Genomic DNA, 13,781 nt, shown 5'->3' on the forward strand with positions numbered 1-13,781 from the left:
AAACAATAAAAATATAGTAAAATTGCATAGCCATTAGAAGGAGATTATTTTCAGGAATCTTGAAGAATTTTGATTTTACCTCAAGCTAGGATACATAAAGCTTCAAGGTATTTAAAATTCTCAGTAGCTGAAATTTCAGTTGAAGATGAAAGAATACAATTTTTTAATCCAATCTCCTTCCTTGAGATTTACCAGAATTAAGAGAAAATGAAAATTATGGAAACACTATCCTCAATAAAACAAGAAGATAGCTGCAACTCAAGTATTAATTGTGACTTAAATACTGTCAAGGCTAAAACAAAATAAAAGAAGAATTTGAGAAAGTTGACACACAACTTCTTTTGTTTATTTTATTATTATTTTTTAAAATCCTCACTCGAGGACATGCTTAGAGAAAGGAAGAGAGAGAGAGAGAGAGAGAGAGAGAGAGAGAGAGACTTCAATAGGTGCCTTCTGTTGTGCCCTGACTGGGACTGGGGATCAAACCCACAACCCAGGCATGACCTGGGCAGGAATCAAACTGGAAACCTTTTAAAGCATAAGATGAGGGCTGGAGAGGGTTGATGGGGGAAGAAGGGGGACATATGTAATACTTTCAACAATAAAGATTTTTTAAAAAACTATTTAAGATATGCAAGATTTCAAATGTTTACCTCCAAACTCTCTTTGCTCAAAATGTGCTCTATGTAGACAAGAAGATGAGATTTGGGAAATAGGACCAAAATCATAGGACATAGAAGAAAGGGGTCACATCCAACCAGAGGTGGCAAGGTTGCTGCAGCCTTAGAGAGAAGTCAGTTGACTGGCTCAGGAGGACAGAAGGCTCCTTAGAAGCAACTTCTTTGAGAGGAAACAACTGACCTAACCCATTACTTAAAACATTGTGACATGTGGAAAATAATGCTAAGTTAAGAAAGAATTAGCAATACTAACATAGAAAAGCAAGGAAACTGCTAATTTGTGGAAAAAATCTGTATGGGATAGAAATTTAATCATGGCTGAACTCCAAAAATGTTTGTAGTCATATTATTATAAGCACAGACCATTGGTTTAATAAAAATGATGATATAACCACAACGAGAGAATGTGAGGAGTAAACATGTGTGTCAGAGCTGGTATAAACCCTCATAGTCCCTCATAAGTAGGTAGATACCGTACACTTCTTTTTTTTTTTAATATATTTTATTGATTTTTTACAGAGAGGAAGGGAGAGAGATAGAGAGTTAGAAACATCGATGAGAGAGAAACATGGATCAGCTGCCTTCTGCACACCCGCTACTGGGGATGTGCCCTCAACCCAGGTACATGCCCTTGACCGGAATTGAACCTGGGACCCCTCAGTCCGCAGGCCGACGCTCTATCCACTGAGCCAAACCGGTTCCGGCACCGTACACTTCTTAAATCAATCATGAAACAGCAGAAACATCATGTGTGGATTCAGCGAAAAGGCTGATGATGAGCCTGGACTCCATTTAAATGCAGAACTAAGCCTAAATAACTTGGGGGATAATGGCTATATTAGCATAAGTTATTAATAAGTAAAAAAGTTCAGGAGCTGGGAAAGAGGAAGCTATAAGAAAGTGTGCTAATTTCAAATGTTTCCTATTAAGGAAAACATAAGGATGGCCTTAAAAAGAGAAACAAGTATTTAAAAAACGTCAATTCCTAATATTTTGCATTTTTCTCGTATCCATAAAAATTCTAGAAAGGAATATCTGTTATCTTTTTTGAACTCTGTGTAAAGTTCAGAAAAAAATTTCAACTCCAAAAATTATTTTGCTTTTTAAAATTTTAGAATAAGTAAAATGCAATTGTTTGTAATAAAACATAGCGTAATATCACTTTGTTTTTAACCTATCTACCTATCTTTCTATCTAACATCCATCCATCCATCCATACATACATCCATCCATCCATACATCCATCCATCATGTCTGCCTAAGTACATTAAGCAACATGTAGATCAAGGTTCACCAGTTGTCAATAATTTTTATGAGTGGTGAGACTTGGAATTATTTTTTACTCTTGTCTGTACTTTTTGTATTGATTAAACTTATAAAAATAACAATGGCATTAGTATTAAAATATCTTTAATTTTAAAATTGAAGAGATCTCTTTTCATGAATTTTAGTGCCTGAAAGTTGAGTGATATTCCCTTTTTATCATGTTTGTATATTTAATCACTCATTATATGGATTTAGTACTCCATAATTAAACCACTCATGTCATATTGCTCATTTCCTCACTATTTTTTTCCATGTAAACATTATTGTTACTTTTTTATTCCTATGAGTCAGAAATTGTGCTCATTTACACTATTATTTATAATTCTCTGTGTCTTGCACATTTGAAATGAACCTGAACAGAATAGTCATGATTTTTTTTACCAAAATTTATTTGCCAAATGCTATAGATATATTCCCTGGAACTTAAAGGAAGATAATGTGGAAGACCAAATTTTGGTTCATATCTGAGGTTTTCTGTTTTCCTTGAAAACATTTAAACAAATACCTAGATATCAAGGAAAAGGAGCTTTTCACCTACTTTTACTTATTGGCATTGAAGATAAGCACCACCTCCACCAATAGTAATGACAGAACTACCTTACCAAGGTTATAGCTGGTGATATAATCAAAACACTATTCAAAGTATTTAACAACTTGGGGAGGCTGGGAGTGCTGTTGGAATCAGCCAATCAGAACAGAAGATATTGGAGCTAAAAGGCACTTAATAGGGCAGGTATTATGTAACCCTGTAATTGCTGAAGTGTGGGGTGATGGAGAAGGGTCTGTAGTGGGGCTGGTTCACTGGGGATGATAGTGAGGAGGCTTAGAGCAGAAGCTCTATGTCTATCGTATAGAAATTGTTTTAGTACTTTATCCACTACCAGTGGTTAACTACTGCTGGTACTATAGCCAAAAATGAAGACCAACCTTGGTTATAAATTCTTATACTTCTAGAGGTAGAGTTTATATAAAAATCCAATTCTAAAGAACAAAGGAAAAGTGAAAGATGTGTTTTAAAAAGCTCTAGTAAGTCAGTGCTTAAAATCTCCCATTATTTATCAATAACTGCGAGTGAAGTATTACCACCTTTCCTTAAAAAAAATGAAAATACAGTGATCTTGTTTCCTGGAAAGAAAACAAGAAAAAAATTGGCTCCAATATTTTATCTCATTTTAGCAGCAGGCAAATGGCTAAGTCTTCCATGCACACTTTGTTCAAGAGCCAAAATCCATTTTCTCATCTATGTCTTCTACTATATTTTGTTAGGTTAAAGAGTCAAACACATTTTCTGTAATAAAAACACAGACTTTAAGAGCTAGAAGAGTGCTAAGCATTAAAACTAAAACCACCACTGGTAATCTGTGCCAAATAAGTAGAGACCCTGATTTAAAATATCCAAGAGTTCTCAACATTAGCATGACTGACATTTGGACTGGATATTTTTTTGTTGTTGTTGTGAGGGGGCATCCTGTGTGTTTTAGAATGTTGATGAACATCCCTGTTTCTACCCTCCAGATGCCAGTAGCATTCTTCCTGTCCTGACAATAAAAAATGTCTTGAGCTGAATATCACGTGTGTGTGTGTGTGTGTGTGTGTGTGTGTGTGTGTTGGGGGGGGAGGAGGATATTGTCCCTGGTGGAGAACACTGAAATAACCTAAGAAAAATATTTGATTTTAGAAGGCATGATGTTTTTATTTCTTGAAGATTTTCCTTGCTAATTGTGTTTAATGTAGGCTAATATTAACATTGACTTTTATTTGCTGACCACAAATTATTCGTGAACAGAGAAGGAGGCAAGTAAATGCAAAAATATCAGCCGGAGACCAATCTGGAATTTAAAGCATTTCATGTTAAACATTTGTCAAGTTGTGGCAGCTTCTTTCATTCCTTTACTTTCCATCAACAGATATTTATTTACTAGGCATAATTCCAGATATTGGGGATTCAATGGGGAAAAATAATAGTTGAGTTCGGCCTGTCATGGAACTTACATTTCTGTGGCTACACTCAAATATTCCAGTAAAATGTAAACATTCTCAACATGTTCTAGCCAATCTTTGACTTTATGTCTCACTATACTTACAGCAATTCTAAAATAATATTTAAGAATTGTACTTATTTTAGGTCATGCCACTAAGGATACAATTGGTGGTTAAATTTTTAAAAAATCCAATCAATTATATGCCTGCTTCTTATGCACGCTCCAGATTTCATGCACACCAAATTGCAGGAGGTTTCCTGAGCGAATCCTCCAAATCTTTCTCAACTCTATATTGGGGTGCCTTCTGCTGCCCCTTTCAGGGCTTTACACTCTAACTCTCCCTCCCTCAGCTCAACTAGTCATTCATCACAATAGCCCTATTTTCTCATCTCCCCTGGGAAGCCTGCATCATCTCCATGGCTGGGCTAGGCTTGTCCATTGAAACTCATTTAAAAACTCATAATCTCATCATGGCCTTATAGTGTTGTAATTGTTTGCTTTTTGAAGTTATAGAATGTACCTTGTTCACCATCATATGCCCAGTGAGTAGCATATTCTGCCACATGATGCCTGCTCAATGTATAGTTATTGGGTAAATACATGAATGACTGATCCACTTGGAAGATGTATCCTGTTATAGATTATAACATATATGCACATATGAGACAGATGTTCATCCCAATTTCGAAATACCCCTTTGTTGTTTTCTAATGTCTGTATTCCCAATCTTCTTGGTTTGCATTGATTTCTCAATCCTTAAGCCTATCTATTAAATTTGCCTTGCCTTTGGTGTATCATTTTTATTTGGTGAGGTTGACCTTGATAACCATATTCCATTGTTTTCCATTCCTCTTTTATTTTTCCAATACAAGCCTTTTATTGCATCTTTAAAATAATGCAAGTAAGTGTGACAAATCATTCCGCATCTTGCTATTTCTATAGCTGGACAACTTAGATCTTATTCATCAGCCTGCTAAATTGTTATTTTAACTGTTCCTTTCAGAAACATAGATCCCATCCAAAAATTTTCTGATATCCTTGTTTTTAACTGTTGTGGCTTGCTGAATCAAAGCAGTTGAATTTGATACAAGTTCAATATCGTTTCCTTCAAGAATCAACTCATCTTTGTGGGCTTCAGATACCGAACAAGCAAAGCCTGAACTCATCTGAACTCTGCAGATGTATTTTTCACCCAAGAAATTTCTGATTTCAACAGGAGAGCCATTCTCCTGAATAATGACCTTGATGGGGAAGTGAGTGAACACAGACCTCATCTTCTAACAAAAGCCTAGTTTAACACCCTTGATCCTGTTCTGTACATGATTGCAGATAATGAGAACCATGGCCAGTTCCTTTCTGTTTCCCTATTTGTCAACCCGGAGCCTCTTCTTTTTATTTCAAGCAAGACTGAACTCTGCATTGATGTGGTTGAAGTCCCTCCACAGGTTGCCTCTGGGGCCCTTCACAATAACTGTGCATCCCTTCAGAGTGATGTCCACATTTTCTGGGATGTCGACAGTCTAATTTCTTCATCCTCACAGTAGATGTGGCAAAGAGCTCCATTCCTCTTTTTTTCCAAACATCCATGCATCATTGCTGTACCTTCCTAGGCCTTTTGCTAACTGTTCTACTACATCTATTTTTTAAGTTGAACTAGTAATATTTCTTACACCCCTATTATGAATTTGGCATAATCTTAACATTCTGAATACAAAGATAAACAGGGAAATCATGCTCTTGAAAAGGGTATAGTGAATCAAATACTACTCCAATTTTACATAGACATCCTGGGTCATTTATGCAAGATGGGCACCAGAAGAGATAGATAATATTTTTTAGATTGGTCCCCAAACAAGCCTTCAACTTCTCTGTTGTCTGATCTCCTGTTTGCCCCCTTTCAGTCATCATCCATCTCCCAGATGTCTTGTCTGTCTTGTTCTTCCAACTTGGCAATACCATTTTGGGATTTTTACAAGAGACATCACTCTCCAATTTCTTATGTTCTTTTACTTTGATAAAGCTCTTCCGGAAACTGTCCCATTTTACACACTTCACTCAGCTTGTAGCTGGAGTCCCCACAACCTTAAAAGCCCTTAATAGGTATGGTTCAGTACCTAGAAAATGGATGCTTTCCTGGCTGTCTTCTAAGAGCAAACACACAATCCTACCTCCACAGAGAGAAATGACAACTTCCTTAAAGTCTTCTCAGCTTCCTGCTCCCAGGTGAGAAGTGAATTCTGTCTGGCTGCAAGTCTGCTCATGTCTCAATGCATCAATACTTCCAGAGGCATTTATGTTATAAATGTGGGTCATTACAAATTAATAGTTCAATTAATATATCCCACTTTAAAATAGCAAAGAGTATAAATATCCAATAAGGAGATTCAAAAAGTTTAGCATCTGATCTAGCAATTTCACTTTTGGCTATTTACCCAAAGACAATGGAAAAAAACAAAAACCACAGCAACACTAGTTCAAAAAGTTAAATGCACCCCAAGGTCATTGCAGCATTATTTACAGTAGCCATGGTATGGAAACAACCTAATGTTCACAGATGGATGATTGGGCAAAGAAAATGTGGTAGAGATATATACAATGAAAAATTATTCAACATAAAAAAGAATGAAATTTTCCCTTTGCAATAACATTGCAGGATTATGCTAAGTGAAATAAATCAGACAGATAAAGACAAATACTCCATGATCTCGCTTATATGTGGAATCTACAAAAAGAAAGAAAGAAAGAAAGAGAGAGAGAGAGAGACAGAGAGACAGAGAGAGAGAGAGAGAGGAAGGAAGGAAGGAAGGAAGGAAGGAAGGAAGGAAGGAAGGAAGGAAGAGAGGGAGAGAGGGAGGAGGAAGGGAGGGAGGAACCACAAAACAACAACAACAAAAAACACTCAAGGTCATAGATACAGAGAACATATTGGTGGTTGCTAGAGACAAGTAATAGAGGAGTGAGCTAAATAGATGAAGAGAGTCAAAAGGTACAAACCTCCGGTTATAAAACAAATAAGTCACGGTGATGTAATGTACAACATAGCAACTATAGTTAATAAAACTATATTACATATTCAAAGGTTGCTAAGAGAGTAATCTTAAAAATTCTCATCAAGCCCAGGCAGTGTGACTCCATGGTTGAGTGTTGACCTATGAATCAGGAGATCACAGTTCAATTCCCGGTCAGGGCACATGTGGGCTCAATCCCCCATGCAGGGCTTACAGAAAGCAGCCAATCAATGATTCTCTCTCATCATTGATGTTTCTATCTATCTCTCCCTCTCCCTTCCTCACTGAAACCAATAAAAATATTTTTAAAAACTCTCATAAAAAATTATGTATAGCTAAGTATACTGATGGCTATAACTAGACTCATTGTAGTATCATTTCTCAACATATACAAATATCAAGTCATTATGTTGTACATCTGAAACTAATACACTGTTCTATGTGAGTTATACCTTAATTTTTAAAAGTTCAACTCAACAACTTAAAAAAAGTTAAAATGAAACTGTAATAGCATTTCTTGCTATTTAAGTTCTCATCAGTTATTAAAATGAAATTATCGAGAATTAGTGAGAATTGGAAGAAACAGACACTGACTGTTAAGCCCTGCTGAGAAGATAAATTAACTTAACCTTGTTAAAAAGTAATTTGCCAATGTTATTAAAAGTGCACATATCCTTTGACTTAGCAATTTCACTTTTAGGAATTTATCATAAGAAAATAATTAGAGAGGTGAATAAAATTATATGTACAATATGGTCACATCAGCATTTTAGTAACTGAAATAATAGTGATAATGATGATGACAATAATAATAGCACTCATTGAGTGCTTACTATGTGTCAGGCACTGTTCTTAACTCTATGAGGTAGAACAATAAATCTTTCTCTCTCCCTCCCTCCCTTTCTCTTTTTCTCTCTAAAAATCAATCAATAATTTTTTTTAATTGGATAAGAGCCCAGCCCATAAGGAAAGCACTATATAAATCTAAAATGCTCTAAGTTTATATTTCCTATAAGTTCACAAAATCAATCACAATAATTCATATATTCTCTTTGCTGCATTTTTAAAATATATTTTATTGATTTCTTACAGAGAGGAAGGGACAGGGACAGAGAGTTAGAAACATCAATGAGAGAGAAACATTGATCAGCTGCCTCCTGCACACCCCCCACTGGGTATGTGCCCACAGCCAAGGTTCATGCCCTTGGCCGGAATCAAACCCTGGACCTTTCAGTCTGCAGGCCAACGCTCTATCCACTGAGCCAAACCGGTTAAGGCTTTGCTGCATTTTTTGATGTCCAAGGAACAAATACTCTTTCCTGGAAAGTAATACTGTTTTTCAAGAAAGTAGTCTTATTTCTACTAAGTTTTATTTATTTTTTATTTTTTATTATTATTATTTTTAGGTTTTGACCATTGTTTTATTTATTTTTAAATTTTATTATTGTCCAAAGTAGCCCATGCCCTCACCCCCCTGTTGTCTGTGTCTATTGGTTATGCTTATATGTATGCATTCAAGTCCTTTGGTTGATCTCTCACCACTACCTCCTGCCCCCCACACACACTAGGTTTTAAAATACACTGTATACCTGGCTATTCTAGGGCCAGAACAATGAGAATATCTATTTATATTCAATTATTCCATGCACAGATTCCAAATGTTTCTCAAACACATTCTCTTAACCATGAAAGGAGGTAATTCTATTTTATGTTTAAGAATATTAAAACATGAAGGAAGATGATTTTTATGGCACTTAAATAGAATAAGGATAGGCTTACCCTTATCTAAAATAAGAGTAAACCCCATGACCTTTAGGCCACAAACCCCCATTTTTATATTCACATGTTGGTATGCTACAATTTTTATTTGGTGATGAAAACATCTGGGCTAGATGAAAAACTGCGCTAGACTTAGAGGAAGGAAGAATGAAAATTGGTGGAAGAAATATTAGTAACTTAAGATACACAGATGACACCATCTTACTGGCAAAAGGCAATAGTTTGAATGACTTCTGGTGAAAGTGAAAGAAGAAAGTGCCAAAGAATGACGGCATTTGAAGAATAAGAAGACAAAAATCATGACTACAGAAGAAATACACATATTTAACATAGACAATGAAGCCATTGCACTTGTTTAAAGATTTTGTTTATTTTGGTTCAGTAACCAATGCAGATGGAGACTGCAGCCAAGAACTCAGGAGAAGGCTGAGACTCAGAAGGGCAGCAATGGAAGAATGAGGAAAGATCACCAGAGCAAAGATATGCCATTAGAGACCAAGGTTAAGATCATCCACATCCTCATACCCCCAACTCCTATGTACAGATGTGAAAGTTGGACATGAAGAAAGCTGATTGGAAAAAAAAATTTTGATTCATTTGAAATATGGTGGTAGAGGAGAGCTCTACAGATATCCCGAACCACCAGAAAGACAAACTAGTGGGTCCTACAACAGATGAAGCCTAAAACATCACTGGAGGCAAAAATAACAGAATTGGCCCTAACTGGTTTGGCTCAGTGGATAGAGCATTGGCCTGTGGACTCAAGGGTCCTAGGTTCAATTCCCGTCAAGGGCATGTATCTTGGTTGCGGGCACATCTCTAGTAAGAGGTGTGGAGGAGGCAGCTGAATTGATGTTTCTCTCTCATCGATGTTTCTAACTCTCTATTCCTCTCACTTCCTGTCTGTAAAAAATCAATAAAATATATATATTTTTAAAAAATAATAGAATTGAAGCTGTCTTACTTCAGGCACATCATGAGAAGGCAGGGTTCCTTGGAAAAGGCAGTAATACAGGGTGAGGCAAAAGTAGGTCTACAGTTGTGAGTACACAAAACACAGAGTTTATTCTTATCTTAGTATTTATTAATTATTATACTATTTTCTATATGAACAACTGTAAACCTACTTTTGCCCCACCCTGAACCAGGAAAAATAGAAAACAGCAGAAAAAGAAGACTAAATATGCAATGGACTGACTATAAAAGAAGCCATAGGCCTGAGCCTACAGCAGCTGAGTAAGACAGCTGAGGAGAAGACATTGTGGACGTCACTCATTCATAGTTTTAGTTTTTTTCCTTCCATTATTTTTCCCCCACTAGCTCTGCCAGCTTGCTTTTCTTCTTTTTTGCTGACTCATTCATAGGGTCTCTAAAAGTCAAAGCTGACTCAAAGGCAGGTAACACACATGAAAAAAAATTGCTGCATGTTGTACTTGCATAGTGCCATTCCAAATGTCTTCATATTCAGTTCTTCTTTCTCTATATTCTCAATCCCATTTTTGCCATTCTTTTTTAAAATGTGTTTTTTTATGGATTTTGGAGAGATAGAAACATTGATGAGAGAGAAACATCATCAATCAGCTACCTCCTGCATGCCTCCTACCTGGAATCAAGCCCGTAACATGGGCATGTGCCCTGACCAGGAATAGAACCAGTGGCCTTTTGGTTCCTGAGTTACCACTCAACCACTGAGCCACACCAGCAGGGCTTTGTCATTCTTAACACTCTTTTCTCCATAACTGTTCATCTTAAAAATTTAAAAATACCCTTTATCATTCAATCAATTTAGAAAGAAATGAGATTTGATTATACAAAAAATCATTTTAAGTAATGTTTTAGATACACTTGTTTCGTGTCAATGACAACTGCTCAATGATTTGGTAACTTAATGCAATGTCACATCTTATCTTTAAATATGTTCCTCAAAATAAACCGCTAAGCTTCATATGACATGCTTATAATTATAAAGTTTCTAAATAATTCTTCTAAGTAAAAGTGATAAAAAGTTAGGAAAAGTTAATATATCAGCTCATTTATAAAATTTCATATTGCATCACTAAGCACTATCGGTATATTCCCCATTGTGAAAGGCAAGAGGTACACACAGTTCTTTCCTCCTCTCCAGTTTATTATGCAGAAGGTGTCCCCCAAAATGTATACATACTTTAATAGCTTATAGCTCAATTTTGAAAATTAAATGTATTTTAATAAACACTGCCTTTATAATTATTCAAAGTGTGTGTGTGTACATTTTTGGGGATACCCTATATGTTTTACAATTTTGAGATTTATGTAGTTGCATTCAATTCTATATCTATAATTATAGGAATTTGTATCTTTGGTTCTATATTTAAATGGTTTTATCATGGTTTCTCAATTCTGAGTTCTTTACATTTAGATTCTTTTTTAATGACATTTTATAAAGGACCTTCTATTTCAAGGGGTCATATTAGCTCTGTGTTCTGAGCTACTAGACACCAGAGATCATCTATCTTTAATATTAATGCTTGAAAGAAAATTGGGATAATTATGAATATTTTATTTGTTCCATATTTCTATGTTTTTTCTTCAGAATCACAGCTTATCATTATGTTGATCCCTTTGTCTCCATCTTAATCATCTTTCTAATTGCTTTCCTATTTTTGTTCTTTTTTATTTCATTTTGTTTGATATTCTCAAGTTTGTGCTGTGTTTCTGTATTTTCACTCTTCTTTATTTTGTATTTTGTTCCAATAATAGTTTTAGTTTTTTCCCTCCATTATTTTTCCCCCAAGCTCTGCCAGCTTGCTTTCCTTCTTTTTGCTGTCTCTTCAGTTTTTCTGTTTTCTTTTGTCTATTTTTCACATTTTTTGTAATCACTGTTTTTTCTATGGAGTATGCTTTGAGATTTTCATTTTCTGTGATAAATGGCTCCTCTGGCAGAACGCCATCATCTACATCTTGCTTATATTCTTTTCTCCTTCATTCTATGAGCTGGCACCTCTCTGGTTACAGAAGGGAGGTGATTCTATTAGAGCAACTGGAGAGGGTGTCAGCAGAAGCGAGATTTGTCATCTCCCAGGTTCAGTTTGAGCTGTACATCTTAGAACCTCCCTCACTAAATCCTCCGTGTCCTCTATCCTGGTCCAAGAATCTTCATTTAGCTTTTGGCACTCACGAGGTCCGATGGCTGAGACCCTCCTGAAAGGATGGGCTCCCTAGGTGAAGGATAGTCCACATTGCTCCCCTCCAGTCCTCACCTAGGCCTTCCTTCACCAAGAAAGACTAATTTTACCTTTGCTCCATTTTCCTAACATTTTGCATTAGACTGAGTTCTTATGGGGCATTGCTCTGACTCTCCCAAGGCCGGCCTCGGCTTCCACATGTCATTCTACATGTCAAATATTAGGATGGTTTGAGCTCTTCTCAGAATTGTGACATTTAGTAGTCAAGGAATCTTAAAACCAAGGAGCTGGATACAGGTTAAGTCTTTCATTCTCTTTCAATTTATTCCAATAAAGCGGATATTTTCAATTTATGGCTTGGGGTGGTGACTCTTTAGTTGCTTTCGGTGATTAGAAAAGCAGAATAGCTATTAAAAATGTCTGTATCAGCATCTCTAATTAGAAGCTTTGTCTACCCAAAACCGGTTTGGCTCAGTGGATAGTGCGTCGGCCTGCGGACTGAAAGGTCCCAGGTTCGATTCTGGTCAAGGGCATGTACCTGGGTTGTGGGCACATCCCCAGTAGGAGATGCGCAGGAGGCAGCTGATCGATGTTTCTCTCTCATCGATGTTTCTAACTCTCTATCTCTCTCCCTTCCTCTCTGTAAAAAATCAATAAAATATATATTTTTTTTAAAAAAGAAGCTTTGTCTATGAAGCTGATATGAAGTCCCACCTCCCTTTGAATTTTCTTTAACAAATCAATCACAATTTGAACTTTCTTGTTTATGGCCCCTTTCTGGTGCTTACTATTTTGTCTCTGCAAAATATATCAGATTGAATCCTAAATCACTCCTGATTTTTTCCATAGGTATAAAAATGAAAACTTAATCTCAATGAATGAAGGGATCACATCACTCTTGCCTATCACATTTCCCCCACTACATAGCATAATCCCTAGCAGATAATACATGCTCAATAAAAATTTGGAATGAAATAATGAATTAACTCATGAATGTAGTATAAACTTACTTGCAAACAAGATTATATTATATTTGAGGGGATCCAATGCCTATCAAGATAAATAATTTTGAAAATGTTTTAAAAGGACTATAAAATAATATATATTATGTACATGGCAGCGGAGAGTAAATAAGCTCTTAATGCCTTGACAATGGAATTGAATTAAATAATTAAATATCATTAATTTAATTAAAGTAAATTAATATAATTAAATATAGAGGTACATTTGGAAGAATAGTTATATAGATTACATATTTATAAAAGTTAGAATAAAATAATGTAGACAACAAAAGTAAAATAGCCCAGCCAGTGTGGCTCAGTGATTGAGCATCAACCCGAAAAATTGGAAGTCATGGTTCAATTTCCGGTCAGGGCACATGTCCAAGTTGCAGGCTTGATCACCAGTAGTGGGTGTGCGGGAGGCAGCAAATTGGTGATTCTCTCTCATCATTGATGTGTCAATCTTTCTCCCTCTCCCTCCTTCTCTCTGAAATCAATAAAAACTTTTTTTAAGAAAAATAAATGACCTACAAAAGCAAGAGAATTATGTAAGAGGTAAAATGGAGGAAGGTAAAAAGTTGTTTGGATACTAAAGTTTGTGGATTATTTTTATTTTTGCTTTTTTTCTGCAACAGAAAAAATAGTTTTAGCATAATAAAAGAAGATGACTAAAGGAAGTTTTTTCATTCTGTCTTATAATGCCAATGTTGGATTTATGAAAATGTTTTTGAATTTCAGAAGAGAAGGGTTTAGTTTTCAGCAGTTTGAATATTTAGTTTTCCTACAGCCCAGACAGGCATCCTGAGAGCAGTATAAAAGCATGACATTAAAACAGTTAGTT

The 13,781-nt window shown here is 35.8% G+C and overlaps 1 protein-coding gene and 1 pseudogene across 1 annotated transcript in view; both read right to left on the minus strand.

Annotated features, from left to right (window-relative positions):
- The window catches only part of PTCHD4 (patched domain containing 4), a 166,799-nt gene that overhangs the window by 74,882 nt on the left and 78,136 nt on the right, over positions 1 to 13,781 (minus strand). The window lies entirely within an intron of this gene.
- On the minus strand, positions 4,975 to 6,249 carry LOC107183401 (annotated as a pseudogene).

This window comes from Myotis davidii, unplaced genomic scaffold, assembly GCF_000327345.1.
Source record: "Myotis davidii unplaced genomic scaffold, ASM32734v1 scaffold240, whole genome shotgun sequence".
Classification (NCBI taxonomy): domain Eukaryota; kingdom Metazoa; phylum Chordata; class Mammalia; order Chiroptera; family Vespertilionidae; genus Myotis; species Myotis davidii.